This window comes from Ovis aries, chromosome 1, assembly GCF_016772045.2.
Source record: "Ovis aries strain OAR_USU_Benz2616 breed Rambouillet chromosome 1, ARS-UI_Ramb_v3.0, whole genome shotgun sequence".
NCBI classification, from domain to species: Eukaryota; Metazoa; Chordata; class Mammalia; order Artiodactyla; family Bovidae; genus Ovis; species Ovis aries.
Window position 1 is genome coordinate 58,451,524 of NC_056054.1, and position 17,460 is coordinate 58,468,983.

The 17,460-nt window shown below is 35.8% G+C and overlaps 1 protein-coding gene across 2 annotated transcripts in view; it reads left to right on the plus strand.

Annotated features, from left to right (window-relative positions):
* Positions 1–17,460, plus strand: part of ADGRL2 (adhesion G protein-coupled receptor L2) — a 314,635-nt gene that overhangs the window by 58,006 nt on the left and 239,169 nt on the right. For both annotated transcript variants that reach the window (XM_060400389.1, XM_060400447.1), the window contains exon 2: positions 3,177–3,218. The gene's annotated coding sequence lies outside the window, so the exon portion shown is untranslated. The remainder of the gene's footprint in view (positions 1–3,176; positions 3,219–17,460) is intronic.

The window sequence follows — 17,460 nt, forward strand, 5'->3', positions numbered from 1 at the left end:
ACCTGAAGATAGCTTGAGTTCCTTATCTCCCCACAAAATTTTCTTTAGTCTTTTGCAAAATGCTAAAGTGATTTGTCCAACAATGTAGATGGTTAATAGTCACCCAGGTGACAACAGCACTTCAATGCATCATGCTTTCACTTCTCATTAGAATTGCTCTATTACTGAAGCTTAACCAAATTTTCTTCATGCTTGGCCTTTCATTTGAGTCTGATACCCTACAGTTTTCTTCCAATATCAAATTTTGCTTTGTCTTGAATTATTTTCTTTCCTCCTTTAACCTACTTTCAAGAAATAGAAAAAGGCTCTTTGATGTGCCAATTCAAAGTGTGTTCAGATAAAAGGTAAATAATTCAATAGCCTTTTGAGAAGGGTTGACATTTGAATGTTGGAGGTTGTTTCCTTTACTCATCGGCTCTCCTAGTGAGGTTAGGTGACCCATGTTAGTGACTTGCTGGAGTGAGTTTTGAATTTGTGAAAAACTTCTAATAAAGAATAGTGATAGAAATAGCAAAGAAGAATCAATGAAATAGGAAAGTCCAAGTGTATGTTCTTATCAAGTGTTATACTTGTCCAATAGTTACAAACCTCTCTGAAAATATTTATGTGTGGGTGGAGGCAAGTTGCCCATTAAATTGTAGGAAGTATTATCAGATTTATCAGGACTTGGTTGTAAATTTGACTACACAGTTTTGGCTCATAGAGAAATGAGGAGGAAATATCTGATTAAAGTGTGCATTGCTGCTGAGGCAACTGAATGTTGCCATAGCAATTGAGATGAAATGTGCAAGAAGTGAGATAATTAAATCTAACCCCTTTAGTAGTTTTGACAGTCAATGCACTGCCAATAGGAAAAGTTATCTACAGTATTAAGATAAAACACATTCCTCATGGAAAGTCTCCTTACTAGTATTTTGTTGTTCCCTTCCTAAATACATTGCTTTGGGTGTCTAATTTGAATGTTCCCTTGTAATAATCAAATACAGTTTTGACCTTGGTCTGCAGTTACCTAGAATTTCTGCTGGTTTATTGTAACATGGGAGCAGATATCTATAAAAAAAATCCATTTTTTCCCTCTAGTTCCTAAAAAAAGTATACTAAAGCCAAAGCTGTCATATTTGAGTTTGAAATTCAATAATATCTAGAACGTGCTGCCCTCTTCAGGAACTGATGCTCAAAAATACTTTGAATCTTTTAGTAGTTTCGTAATTATAAATATAAGCTATAACATCAAAAATGGTATTAATGATTCTTTAGAAATAAGCACTACACAAAATAAAGTATTTCTCAGTCTAAAATTTTCCATAAAAATCTTTCATTAAAATCAATAAATACAAAAAATTGAAATAAAATATTGATATTTATGATTAATATGAAAAGCAGTTTTCTTAAACTATGGTCATGGGAGAACTTCTCAATCATTCCAGAATGTCAGATATCCATAATTACAAGCCATATATTTCATTAATATTAAAAATATCTTTAAAAAATGTGAAAAACTAAGTAGGATACCTTTCAAATCTTAATTTTATACTCCAGCAAAAAGTCATTAATTTTGTCAATATTTATCACTTGAAATTTTCACTAGTTTTCATTTACTGAAACATCATCTTATTTGGAAATAATGATTTCAAGCTACACTAACACATTATAATTTTTATTCATGATTACTTTATTCAAAAATAACATTGAAGGATCTGAAATGTCATTATCCTAATAGTCAAATAAACACCTTTTCTGCATATGTTATCTAAAAACTTCTTAAGCTATCATCGTTTTGGCAGAGGGAGATGAATTGTGTGTTATTCTCTAGATTAAGTTCATGATACATAAAAGAGAAAATGACAAATATATAATGACTATATATATCAGGATATGAGAAAAGCATATTTTCTTACAGCTGACATGCTCCTTTATCTTAGAATTATTGACATTGAGAAAGATTATTTTCTACTAATTATTAAATGTAAAAGTCACTGTTAATTTAAAAATTTTAAAGGACACAATAAATTCAAGAACACATATGCTTTTTCATAATATAAATTCATTGTAATTCTTTACCAAGCGATGCAATTAAAACCTGTTTTCAATGAACAGAAAACAATAAGAAAATATATATCTCTTTATTATCACTTATTTAGTGTGTAAAAATAGGAGCATGGACTCCTAATTTTGTTTTTCAGCTTTTGTATCAGATTTTCAGTTCAAGATTCCACCAAGAAATGTATTTACATATAAATAGATCTAAGTCATTAATGCTGACTTCAAGAATGTAAAATGCTCCTCAGTTTTTCCTTAAAGAGTTTTAAGTCCCATCTGTTTCAATGAAAAATTCAGTCGAGCTAAAGGGGAGATGGAGAAGGCAATGGCACCCCACTCCAGTACTCCTGCCTGGAAAATTCCATGGACGGAGGAGCCTGGAAGGCTGCAGTCCATGGGGTCGCTGAGGGTCGGACATGACTGAGCGACTTCACTTTCACTTTTCACTTTCCTGTGTTGGAGAAGGAAATGGCAACCCACTCCAGTGTTCTTGCCTGGAGAATCCCAGGGATGGGGGAGCCTGGTGGGCTGCTGTCTATGGGGTCGCACAGAGTTGGACACAACTGAAGTGACTTAGCAGTAGCAAGGGGGAGAAAGAACAACAACAACAACAACAAAACACCACACTTGACAATGTTCTCTTAATCCAAGAATATTTGTTTGGGAAAAATAAAATGTTTTATCCCTGATTTTGAAGGTAGTTATCACAACAGTTGCTTAATCCAAAGGGGCTTCCCAGGTGGCACAGTGGTAAGGAATGCACCTGCCAATGCAGGAGACACAAGAAACATAAGTTCGATTCCTCAAGAGATGCTGGTTCAATCCCTTGGCCAAGAAGATCCCCTGGAGTAGGAAATGGCAACCTGCTCCAGAATTCTTGCTTGGAAATTCCATGGACAGAAGAGGCTGGTGGGCTATAGTCAATGGGGTCGCAAAGAGGTGGACACAACTGAGCAACTGAGGACACCATTCTGTCCAAAGGCATGTAACACATGTTTAAAAATTCTTAGAACACTGAACTGTGTTTTCTGCAATAGATTTACTTCATTTTATTTTGCTGCTGATGCATTACATTTGGCAGTTAGGATCCCTGTGGATGGAGGTATAATAAATAATAATATTTCTTTGCTTTTCAGGGTATTTATGGCACAATGATAAATTTCATCTTTCCCAGAATGGTAAGTAAAGAGCTCTTTCTATATTTGATAGCACTGAACACAAACAAGAAAAAGTAAATTGCTATAATAGAAGTGGAGTATCATTTGCTAAATGTGTTGAATTATCTGATAATTATAAGGTAGCATATACTCCTCAAATAAATGGATACCACATTCAAATTCTATAAGCATTCCAAAATACTCACCAAAATATGCTACAGGGCTCTTCAGAGGGAATCTAAGGTTTTTGTTTTCTCTGTTGGATTGCATTTGAACATAGTATATTCCATAGTTTATTTTCTGGGGTAATTTATTTTAAAATATACACAGATATAGAAATAAATGTGGCTTACATTCTGTGAGAAGAAAGATACATATTGAGAGTGGGTGAGCAAGAGTCCTTTGGAATTTTTACTGTTACATAAAAACTGATTGTAATTTATGTTTGACCAGGGCTTTGCAGCATCTGTGAATTTAAAAATGTTTGTTTTCTAAGAGCATATATCATAACTTCTCCTAGGCAATCTAGCTACTATATGATTTTGTTTAAACACATAGTTTTGTTGTCTTTCTCTTTTTATGACTTAAAATGGTAATATTTATTTTTAGTCTTAATCATAACCTCTTTATAATTTAGATAACAATAAAAACCAATCTTATCAAAAGTGAAAGGTCAATGTAAAATGATATTTCTTAGTAAGCTATTTCTGTCTCCTATAAAGTTCTTCCCCCAGTGGTTCTTGCATATTACCTATAAAAAGAAGGAGTTTCTCACTGTAGAAAAATATACCTTGAGATAAACTAATCATCAAAAAGTGCTATGGTAAGTGAAAAAGCAGAGCACATTATAAATATGTTATATATTGTGCTTATGTATTGAGGGAAGAGAGAATTGGGATCATACTATAGGCTTAGAAAAAGGACACAAAAGGTACACAGACAGTGGGAATATGGGTAGTTTAGTAGTCTTCATTTCTTCTTTATTTTCTGAGTTTCCTATAATAAGTAGATATTCTTATCAGAATAACAGCATTATTTGAATAGCAGACTGTTCAAAATAGTATACTATTATTAATTAAATGTATAAACATAAAGTTGAGGAAATACCTCTGCATCAACTTCATAGCCAAAATGATCTTATACAATCAAAAACAAACAAACAAAAACCTTCCATTTAATCCCATAAGGAAGTAAAAATATAAAATGAAGATTAACTGGGTAAAAGTGTAAAATAAAATAATTAAATATTTAAAATAAGGTTGAAGCTATTACATTTATTAATTTTACTCTAATAGAGAAATACTCCTAGAATTCAGGTGTATGTATGAAAAAAAATAGTCATTTTCAAACTGAAACATAAAGATCTGCAGATTCACATTAGTTTTTAGCATATAAGAATTTGGTGTTTTATGAACTTTTTTCAGAAGAAGAAAAGATTAAGGTAGGAAAAGACCAAAACATGAAGGTACAACTTTAAACTCGTACTTTAAATCCGTAGATCGTACTGGTTAATATTAGCAGAAAACTTTGATATAAAATCTACAGTGTGATTTACCCACCTACAACCAATTGTCTTTGCACATAAGTGCAGAATTATTTGGGAGAAGGCAATGGCACCCCACTCTAGTACTCTTGCCTGGAAAATCCCATGGACAGAGGAGCCTGGTAGGCTGCAGTCCATGGGATTGCTAAGAGTCAGACACAACTGAGCAAATTCACTTTCACTTTTCACTTTCATGCACTTGAGAAGGAAATGGCAACGCACTCCAGTATTTTTGCCTGGAGAATCCCAGGGACAGGGGAGCCTAGTGGGCTGCTGTCTATGGGATTGCACAGAGTCGGACATGACTGAAATCACTTAGCAGCAGCAGACTTATTTTACCCACCTACAACCAATTGTCTTTGCACGTAAGCGCAGAGTTATTTTAAGGTCCAAGATTAAAAGGAAATAAAGTATGTTAGCAAAAAGTGTTGCTTTTCACCTTAAATAATGTTAATAAACCATATGTTAATAGTAAACATAGTAAATAATGCAACTAATCAAATATTTTTGAGCTTAAAGATTTCTTCTCAAGGGTATTTTATTATCCATTGTAAAGTCAGCATTAAAACATTGTCGTTATTTCTCACAACTTATCTAGAAATAGGCCAATAATTTCAGAAGACAGTGGAGGGAGGGAGAGGTACTCCAGAAAGGATCTAGCAGAGTTCACATGAACACTTCCCAGGTCTTCACGTTCATCCTACTTGCTATCATTTTACATAAAATTATGACAGAACTAGTTCTCTATTTGCCTAGCTCACAAATTGGAAGGCACACTATCAAAGTTGGGAGGGGTCAGAGAAGAACTTTCAAATCTAGTCACAACCAGTAAGAGTTGAGGAATCAAAGATTAGTTGTATGATATTGAGTAAGATATACCATAAACTTGGGTTTAAAACTCCTGATCTGTTAAATAAAACAGTCATACTGGGAGATTTTTAATAAAATCTAAATTCTTTTCCAGCCCTGGAATTTTGCAACGAAATAGTATATCCTTAAACTTACTACACAGAACATGAGATAATACTGGGAGACTTTGAAGTTGTTACAAAGAAAAAAGGTTTTAATGATTAAAAGAGTAAATTTCATTCATCTGCAAAATTCACTTACATTGATCTAAATTATATTCTGTAAATGAGGGATTAAATATTTTGACCATAATACCATTTTTAAGATGTATCTAAAATTTTAACCTTAATTTTCTCACTTTGCTTTGAATTATAGTATGTGAGAGAAAATCTAACATCAGCTTCTTCTAAAGAATGGAGGGCCAAACTCATACCTATTTGTATATGGAAATATAGATTTCTATAGGTTTATGCTGCCCGAATGCTAATCTGAAATACTGGTGCTAAGTCCTTTCAGTTGTGTTTGACTCTGTGCAAACCCATGGACTATATAGCCCACTAAGCTCCTCTGTGCATGGGATTTTCCAGGCAAGAATACTGGAGTGGGTTGGCGTTTCCTTCTCCAGAGCAATCTTCTCAACCCAAGGATAGAACCCACGTCTCTTATGTCTCCTGCACTGGCAGGCAGCTTCTTTACCACTAGCGCCACCTGGGAAGCCCTGAAATACTGGGGGAATCAAAATTTTTAATTTATAATGTTAGCTTTTTAATCCACTCTGTAATATCTTTAGCACAACTAACATGACATTTTAGAAAGATGATAAACAAAATCAACCTCTTGCCCATAATCGAGTAGAGTAAATGTGAGAAACCATTAAATAAATACATCTGCTTATTCAAAGTATTTCTAAGTGTGCAACTTTAAACATCCAAAGTTCTGAATTACTATACGAAATGACTTGAAATGTAAACATATATTTTGTTGACATGTATCTGTTAAAACTGAACTTTAAAACAGAATAACTCTTTAATGTTATTAAAAATTTTTAATAGGTTGGAGATAAATGCCAACTATTTATATAAAGCAAATTTATCAGTGTAATTAATCTGTATTTCAGAAAAATAGATCTCCTCTTTCATTCTCAATGAACAAAGATTGAGTGCATATTTCTGTGAATAGTCATAGCATCTAATCTTCAATTAACAATAAAATGTACTATATTTCTAAGGACATTAGTAAAAATTCATAACTTTACTTCATTCATGATAAAAGCTCCATAATGGATTTAACTATAGCCAGTAGTCATTCTACCATCTATTTTTTTTTAATTCCACAACAGTTTCCAAAATATCTAATGTCAATTTTTAGGTCAGATTGATAGTTATATTAAAGCATTGTTAATTGACCAACAGGTTGATTACTTTTAACATTTTAAAAGGAGAAAGATGAAAATAGGCCTCTCCTTTTCTTTCAATTAAAATTGCATGCAATTATTCCTGAAGACTATAGATCTCTTTTGGGATTTCCGGTTTCAAACAACTTTTTGGTTCATTTCACAGGAATAATATTCATCTTAATTAGGAAAAACAATTGATGGGCTTTTTACAAGAGGGAGTTCACTCTGTGCACTGATTACTACCACTAGATTATCCTGTTTAAAGAGAAAAAAAAGCCCTTCTTTTAAGCAGATAGTTGAATATGTTATCTATTAGTAGCCATTGTCTTTGAAGACAGAATGTTTTTCTTGATGAATGGTTAATCCATTTTGCTTTAACCACCAAATCTTCCTAACCACTATTCCAAATTTATTTCTAAAATGTTTTCAAATATGTAAATACACCAATCAAATATATTAACAAAAATTATTAATAAATAAAAAACTCATGTGTGGTACATTACTGAATTGTTTTACACAGGTTATAAGGTTAAAACACTTGCTTCACTTAAAAATTATTTTTTAATATTTAGTAACTAAAAAAATAAAATCTCAAATACATAATGAGAAGTAACACAAACACTTGAGAAGTAATCACAAATACTTGAGTATCCTGTGAACTTTCAAGCTCTCGACTTCTTTTCTACAATTACTTAGTGTCAATTCAAGGTTAAACATTGTTCGGAATTTTCTCTGTCCCTTGTTTTTTCCTTGCGATTTTGTCTCATGTATTTGCATCCCTAAACATACCATTGTTTGGTTTACATGCCACAGGACTGGAAAAGGTCAGTTTTCATTCCAGTCCGAAAGAAAGGCAATGTCAAAGAATGCTCAAAATACCGCACGATTGCACTCATCTCACACGCTAGTAAAGTAATGCTCAAAATTATCCAAGCCAGGCTTCAGCAGTATGTGAACTGTGAACTTCCAGATATTCAAGCTGGTTTTAGAAAAGGCAGAGGAACCAGAGATCAAATTGCCAACATCCTCTGGATCATGGAAAAAGCAAGAGAGTTCCAGAAAAATATCTATTTCTGCTTTATTGACTATGCCAAAACCTTTGACTGTGTGGATCACAATAAACTGTGGAAAATTCTGAAAGAGATTGGAATCCCAGACCATCTGACCTGCCTCTTGAAAAACCTATATGCAGGTCAGGAAGCAACACTTAGAACTGGACATGGAACAACAGGCTGGTTCCAAATAGGAAAAGGAGTACGTCAAGGTTGTATACTGTCACCCTGCTTATTTAACTTCTATGCAGAGTACATCATGAGAAATGCTTGGCTGGAAGAAGCCCAAGCTGGAATAAAGATGGCTGGGAGAAGATCACCTCAGATATGCAGATGATACCACCCTTATGGCAGAAAGTGAAGAGGAGCTAAAAAGCCTCTTGAAAGTGAATGAGGAGAGTGAAAAAGTTGGCTTAAAGCTCAACATTCAGAAAACTAAGATCATGGCATCTGGTCCCATCACTTCAGGGGAAATAGATGGAGAAACAGTGGAAACAGTGGCAGACTCTATTTTTCTGGGCTCCAAAATCACTGCAGATGGTGATTGCAGCCATGAAATTAAAAGACACTTACTCCTTGGAAGGAAAGTTTTATGACCAACCTAGATAGCATATTCAAAAGCAGAGACATTACTTTGCCGACTAAGGTCCATCTAGTCAAGGCTATGGTTTTTCCAGTAGTCATGTATGGATGTGAAGAAAGCTGAGCACTGAAGAATTGATGCTTTTGAAATGTGGTGTTGGAGAAGACTCTTGAGAGTCCTTTGGACTGCAGGAGATCCAACCAGTCCATTCTAAAGATCAGTCCTGGGTGTTCTTTGGAAGGAATGATGCTAAAGCTGAAACTCCAATACTCTGGCCACCTCATGCAAACAGTTGACTCATTGGAGAAGACTCTGATGCTGGGAGGGATTGGGGAGAGGAGGAGAAGGGGAGGACAGAGGATGAGATGGCTGGATGGCATCACTGACTCGATGGACGTGAGTTTTAGTGAACTCCGGGAGTTGATGATGAACAGGGAGGCCTGGCATGCTGCGATTCATAGGTTCGCAAAGAGTCGGACATAGCTGAGTGACTGAACTGAACTGAACTGAACTGAACTGAATAATATGTAAATGAAAGTGACTTTTCCATTCAAAAGCAAGTCTTGAGATTCAGCCGTTTATTACACAGAAGTATAATTTATTAGTTTAGACTGTTGTATAGTATCCACTCTATGACATAATTTATTTGTCCTTTTTAATGCTAATGAATTGTGGGATTGCTTCAGTTCTTTGCTTTTGCTTTTTACTATCATACATAGTGCCACTATGAACATTCTTCAGCATGCATAGATGGATAGGTACAAAAATTTCTCTAGGTCAAATAGTTCTCAACCTGGAGTGGTTTTGCCCCAAGGGAATATTTGGCAACATGTGGGAACATTCTGGCTTATCATAACTTGAGGTATGGGCTGCCTAGGTGACTAAGTGGTAAAGAATCCATCTGCCAAAGCAGGAGACATGGGTTCGATCCCTGGTCCAGGAAGATCCCCTGGAGAAGGAAATGGCAAACCACCTCAGTATTCCTGCCTGAGATTTGGAAAACCCTGCAGTGGCCACAGGATTAGTAAAGGTCAATTTTCATCCCAATCCCAAAGTAGGACAATACCAAAGAATGTTCAAACTATCATTCAATTGTGCTCATTTCACATTCTAGCGAGTTTATGCTCAAAATCTTCAAGCTAGTTTTCAGCAGTACATGAGCCAAGAAGTTCCAGATTGCCAGCATTTGTTGGATCATGAAGAAAGCAAGGGAATTCCAGAAAAGGATCTACTTCTGCTTCATTGAATACGTGAAAGCCTTTGACGGTATGGATCATAACAAACTGTGGGAAATTCTTAATGAGATAGGAGCACCAGATCATCTTACCTATCTCCTGAGAAACCTGTATGCAGATCAAGAAGCAACAGTTAGAACTAGACATGGAACAACTGACTGGTTCCAGATTGGGAAAGGAGTATGACAAGGCTGTATATTTTCACCCTGCTTATTGAACTTATATGCAGAGTACATCATGTGAAATGCTGGGCTGGATGAATCATAAGCTGGAATCAAGATTGCTAAGAGAAATATCAATAACCTTAGATATGGAGATGATACCACTCTAATGGCAGAAAGTGAAGAAGAGGAATAAAAGAGCCTCTTGTTGAGGGTGAAAGAGGAGTATGAACCAGCTGGCTTGAAATTCAACATTCAAACTAAGATCATGGCATCTGGTCCCACCGTTTCATGGCAATTAGAAGGGGAAATAGTGGAAGTAGTGACAGATTTTATTTTCTTGGACTCCAAAACTACTGTGAACAGTGACTGGAGCCAGGAATTAAAAGACACTTGCTCCTGGAAAGAAAAACTGTGACAAACCTTGACAGCGCACTAAAAAGCAGAGACAGCACTTTGTCGACCAAGTCCATATGGTCAAAGCTTGTTTTTTCCAGTAGTCATGTATGGATGTGAGAGTTGGACCATAAAGAAGGCTGAGCATGGAAGAATTGATGCTTTTGAACTGTGGTGCTGGAAAACTCTTAAGAGTCCCTTGGACAGCAAGGAGATCAAACCAGTCAATCCTAAAGGAAATAACCCTGAATACCTATTGGAAGGACTAATGCTGAAGCTGAAGCTCCTGTACTTTGGCCACCTGATAAGAAGAGCCAACTCATTGGAAAAGACCCTGATACTGGGAAAGATTGAGGGCAGGAGGAGAAGGGAGAAACAAAGGATGAAATGGTTGGATGGCATCATCGACTCAAGGGATACGAGTTTGAGCAAACTCTGGGAGATAGTGGAGGACAGAGGAGCCAGGCATGCTGCAGTCCACAGGGCCATGAAGAGTCAGACAACTTAGTGACTGAACTTGGGGTATGCTACTGTTTTTTAGTAGGTAGAGACAAAGGATGCTCTAAATATCCTATAAGGTGCAAGACAGCCCCCACAACAAAGAATTATCTGAACTAAAATGCCAGTAGTACAAGACTGAGAAACTTAGCTCTAGAATATATTATTGAAAATGAAATTGCTGAGTCATACAGTATGGAAAATTTCATATTTATTAGATAATTGCTAACTGTTGTTCAAAGTATCAGTTTTATACTCCTACCAAGAGTATAAAGATCAATGTTCCAAAAGATCTGCCTTTTAACAATTAATATAGTCAGATACTTAAAAATTTTATTGATTTTTGTGAAGGAAAGATAAAAAATTCTTATACTTTCAATTCCTGCAGAAGGAAATGGCAATCCATTCCAGTATTCTTGCCTGGAGAATCCCATGGACAGAGGAGTCTGGCAAGGTACAGTCCATGGGGTTGCAAGAGTTGGACATGACTTAGTGACTAAACCACCACTACCACTTTCAATTCCTTGACTACTTTGAACATTTCAACATTAAATTGTAGGTTTTTTATAGTTATCCTCTATCAAGTTAAGAAATTTTATTCTTAATTTCCTTTTTAAAAAGTCTTTGAAGATGTTTAATTTTATCAAGTGTTAGTTCTTACATTAATTTAGGGGAAAACAGTTGCTGAGACCTAAAATATCTCTCACCCTAAGATTGTTTGGTGAGTGAGGTGAACATGAATTTCATGTCCTTTCTGGCACAAGGGAAAAGTGATGAACCCAGCATTCAGTGCTAGAATGCAATATAGATATGTCCTCATCAGTAACCTGATCTACAAATAAAACCATCCCATGGAGGGCTGCAAGGAAAACTGCAAGTCTTAAACGCATTAAAAAAAAAAAAGAATTCTCCCTTGAAAATTTATAATCAGAAACCAACGTTACTGTGTTTTCAGTAAGAATTTTATAATCTCAATTGTCTAAAGACTCAAAGATAAGAAATTAAGTTTAAACTTGTCCCTAGTTATGCCTTTTGTGCCCATCAGAATCAAATCTCCTCTGGAGAGCCTAACTTTACTCCATGCTGCTGAGAATTTTTACAGAAAAAAAATTCCTTAAGTACAAACCCACAATTAGAAATCACAAAGACACTGTAAAACAAACAAAATCAAAGCCCAAATCAAAAGCAGTGAAAGATAAACAAAAAGGAATCAGGTTTTAAAAAAAAAGATAAAAAGCAGAATCAGACCCACAAAGACTTCAAGTATTGAAATTGCCATTTTCATTCTTTCTTGTCCTGTTCTTTTATTCCCATTCCTGTTGCCCATAAAACTACCTTCAAAAATTAAATTTTTTTAGAATTTAATTTCTGCAAAATAACATGTACACCCTCCTATAAAGTTAGAAATTAATAATATCATTAAATTAAACTTGTTAAGCTAAACCTAGTTGTACTGAGATGGAATTTGGTCTTAACATTCATGTTTCAAACTATAAGAACTGTAGTGAATAAATCAATAAATAAGGGTAGAAATGAGAATATTTTAGTCAAATGAACAAGTATCATTATAAATACTGTAGTAAGTCAAAATAATATATAGCTAGCTATAATACAGAAATTTTTTCAGTCTTTGGCTTTTAAAATAGATTTCCTTTAGCTGAATACTCATAACGATAGATAAACTTATTTGTGCATAATATTTCCACAACACCGTGAGGCCAGTAGAATCCTAGCTCCCTGATGAGGGATTGAACCTGGGTCTTTCGCAGTGAAAACACTGATTCCCAAGTACTGGCCCACCAAAGAATTCCCAAGTATAGTGTTTCTTTTTCAACAACCTTCAAATATCTTTACATTTGTGTTTTGAAATTTTTGAAAAAGGATTTGTTTTCTCACTTAACCTTGCACCACTGATTGGTCTCATGCTGGGCGGTTGGCCAAAGCTGAGCCAATCATTGTCTGTCCTTGTAATTTTATGAACTGGAATCACAAAACAGACTCCTGGGCAAAGAGAGAATATATCACTTGATGAATCCCAGGGAAGACTGATTCTGCACCTTAATTCCGTTATTAAACTTTCTAGGGATTTATGAACCAGTAAATTACCTTTGCTGAAGCTTGAGTTGTTTCTGTAACTTGCAACCAAAACAGTCCTAATATCCTTATATAAAGAAAATTAAATTCTGATATGGTTTTCCTGCATGCTGATAGTCATAGGAGGCAATGACTGAATAATACTTTTAACACCTTTTTCACCATAAGGGAAGGGAATTGGGGAGAGTTCCTGAGTGAGTTTTTTTGAAGCCCTACCTGGATCAGAACATACCTCTCCCCTCTGACTTATTCCAACACAGGTCAAAGTAAAGATTAGTTCAGTTCAGTTCAGTCACTCAGCCATGTCTGACTCTGTGACCCCATGAATCACAGCACGCCAGGCCTCCCTGTCCATCACCAACTCCCAGAGTTCACTCAAACTCATGTCCATAGAGTCGGTGATGTCATCCAGCCATCTCATCCTCTGTCGTCCCCTTCTCCTCCTGCCTCCAATCCCTCCCAGCATCAGGGTCTTTTTCAATGAGTCAACTCTTCACTTCTGGTGGCCAAAGTATTAGAGTTTCAGCTTTAGCATCAGTCCTCCAATGAACACCCAGGACTGATCTCCTTTAAGATTATTTCTTATGACAAGGTTTAGGGACCACTACTATATAGACAAACTTCTGGAATCTGGAGGGCTTCCATCAGGAAGTCATTTCTGGTTGTAATATTACTTTCCAGTTACTTTCTACCTGAGAGTTTACATGGCCTGAATGGAAGAGGAAAGGCCTGAAATTTAAGGGATGAGTATAACAATTACTGAGCATTTTATGCTATGTTAAGGACCTGGCTGGTGTGTTTTATTTTTAGTTGTTAAGGGCTGCAATGTGTCCCCCCAAAATTCATGTGTTGAAGTTCAAACTCCCTGGAATTCAAAACATGAATATATTTGCAGATAGTCTTTAAATAAGTTATTAAGGTTAAATGAGATCATTGGGAGTGAGCCCTAAACCAATAAGACTGCGCTCCTTTTAAGAAGAGATTAAGTTCCAGACATACAGAGGAAAATGACATGAAGACACAGAAGGAAGATGGCCATCTACAAACCCAGGAGAGCTCTCAGAAGAAATAACCCTGTCTCTCAAATCTACCCATAAAATTTCTTTCAAATGTCTGCGCTACTCTTTGTTTTCATTATTACCACCTGAAGACTGTGTTTTTCTTATTTGAAATATTCAAATAACTATCAGTTCCTCATCTTCATCTTCTAATTCAAACATTCATAGTCATGCTAGCAAAGCCACTAGATTGTGGATTTGTTGAGAATGAAGTCTGCTCTGTACTCTTTTCTTATCTGCTGTATATAATTTATGGTTCCTAAACCCGGCTGTGCATCAGAACTTGGGTGGCATTTTTTAATAGTCTGGGGTCTCAGACTATATCTGTTGAATCAGAATTACAGGCTTGTGGGTTAGAAATGGGTATTTTTTGTGTTCCTAAGTTGATCATGTAAGTAATGGGCAATTATTACTTTTATTCACCCTTTTTACTAACAGTCATATAACAGCTTCCTCAAAACTTTCTACCTTGACCTTTTTCCTATATTTCTCGCTGTGCCTTCCATTATCAAGATGTGTTTTGAATAATAAATCTACTTATACTTTTTAAAAGTAAATTGGTTATTCTTTTACATTGACAATGAATTTTAAGAATTTTCTTATTGAAGGCCTATATCTATCGTATGTTATGTCCATATCCTGAGAAGCTGCAAAAAAAGTGAGGAAAATACTTTAATATGTATAACAATAAAAATAAATGAAGCTTATTTAATCTGTTCACTGTGAAGCTGATTTAAGTAGGTCTTAACCCTAGGATGTTCCCTTCAATACTCCCTCCAACTATATGAAAGAGTTGGCAGAAATGCTGACTTCTCTTGTATTTTGTGGCCTGGCTCTGTTCATATTAATACAAATTGTGTGGTAGGAACACAGAGGAAAAGTGGGTTTAGAGTTCACCCTGGGAAAGGAGGAAGAAGAAATGTCTCAAATGCTTTTCTAGTCCTCCATGCGTGCTCAGTTGCTTCAGTCGTGTCTGACTCTGCAACCCTGTGCACTGTAGCCCACCAGGTTTCTCTGTCCGTGAGATTCTCCAGGCAACAGTACTGATGTGGGTTGCCCTGTCTGCCTCCTGGGGATTTTACTGACTCAGGTATGGAACCTGTGTCTCACATTGGCATTGTTCTTTACCACTAGTGCCACCTGGGAAGCCCCTAGTTCTCCATATTGTAAGCTTAATTTATACACCTATCATACAGAAGGGCTCTGCAAGTGGTGTGCTAGTGGTAAAGAACTAGCCAATGCAGGAAACCTAATAGATGCTGGTTTGATCCCTGGGTGGGAAAGATCCCCTAGAGAAGGAAATGGTAACCTACTCCAGTATTCTTGTCTGGAGAATTCCACGGACAGAGGAGCCTGGCAGGCTACAGTCCGTAGGATCACACAAAATCTGAAGTGATTTAGCTCATAGCACATATCATATTGAAAAACTTGACAACTTTGTACTCTGAATGGAAAAACCTACTGTTTTTCTTTTTTTATTTTATTTTATTTTATTTTTGGTTTTTCTTACTTAAAGAAAAAGAACAGCTTCAAGACCTAAAGCAGTGGCTCTTTGTATCTACTTACAGACAGAAAACATGAATCTAAAAAAGATAACAAATGATGGCAATACTTAGAGACAAACTCTGCTATTAGTCAATACTTAGAATCAAAGGCACCCTTTCTAACCATCCTTAGACAACAAAAGAAAAACTTGCTGAATATATCAGCCAAATTGATTAATTCTACTGATGTTTATTTTGTGTCTATTATATCAACCATAATATAAGTAGATTAAAACAGAAATGATTGCTGACTTTGTGAAGTTTTCAGTTAACAGAAGTACTGGTTTAAAAGAAAAGAAAAAAAAAAAAAAAGAGGGATACTTACAGGAGCCTGGAATGGAGTCAGTGAGGTAAAGTGTATGAGAAGAGATCATGCCCAAACCAAACTTCCTAGAGGGACCACTTATTTTCTGTTCAGATGTCAACAGCCAGGAGTATCTTGGAACTTGAACAAACAAATGAGCATGACCTTTTTCAGTAGAGTCTTTGCAACCTGTGTATACTTTTCAAAAAGCTTGGTACAAAATATAATATTCCATGGTCTACTTTTCCTGTTCTAAATGTATAATTCATATATTCATTACACAAATATTTTATTTAAAATATTTATAAAATTAGACCATTTAAGCAGACTTAAAGACCTCAGTATGAAGTAATATATTAACCAACTACCTAGTTCTTGACTTATTTTTTCCTAGTTTATGTGTCTAACTCTACACATGAACATCTCCAGATGGTCAATACTGAAATCAGATTGATTATATTCTTTGCAGTCAAAGAGGTAGAAGCTCTATACCGTCAGCAAAAACAAGACTGGGAGCTGACTGTGGCTGAGATCATGAACTCTTTATTGCCAAATTCAGACTTAAACTGAAGAAAGTAGGGAAAACCACTAGACCATTCAGGTATGACCTAAATCAAATCCCTTACAACTATGCAGTGGAAGTGAGAAATAGGTTCAAGGGGTCAGATCTGATAGACAGAGTGCATGAAAAACTATGGATGGAGGTTCGTGACACTGTACAGCAGGAAGGGATCAAGACCATCCCCCCCAAAAAAGAAAGGCAAAATGGCTGTCTGAGGAGGCCTTACAAATAGCTGAGAAAAGAAGAGAAGCTAAAGGCAAAGGAGAAAAGGAAAGATATAACCATTTGAACATAGAGTTCCAAAGAACAGCAAGGAAAGATAAGAAAGCCTTCCTCAGTGATCAATGCAAAGAAACAGAGGGAAAAATAGAATGGGAAAGACTAGAGATCTCTTCAAGAAAATTAGAGATACCAAGGGAACATTTCATGCAAAGAAGAGCACAATAAAGGACAAAAATGGTATGGACCTAACAGAAGCAGAAGATATTAAGAAGAGATGGCGAGTATACACAGAAGAATTGTACAAAAAAAGATCTTCATGACCCAGATACCCATGATGGTGTGATCGTTGGACTAGAGCAAGACATCCTAGAATGAGAAGACAAGTGGGCCTTAGGAAGCATCACTATGAACAAAGCTAGTGGAGGTGATGGAATTCAAGTTGAGCTATTTCAAATTCTTTTTTTTTTTTTTTTAATTTCAAATTCTAAAAGATGATGTTGTGAAGGTACTGCACTCAAAGAGCCAGCAAATCTGGAAATCCAGCAGTGGCCACAGGACTGGAAAAGGTCAGTTTTCATTCCAACCCCTAAGAAAGGCAATGCCAAATAATGTTCAAACTACTGCACATTTGCACTCATCTTACACACTAGCAAAATAATGCTCAAAATTCTCCAAGCCAGGCTTCAACAATACATGAATTGTGAACTTCCAGATGTTCAAGCTGGTTTTAGAAAAGGCAGAGGAACCAGAGATCAAATTGCTAACA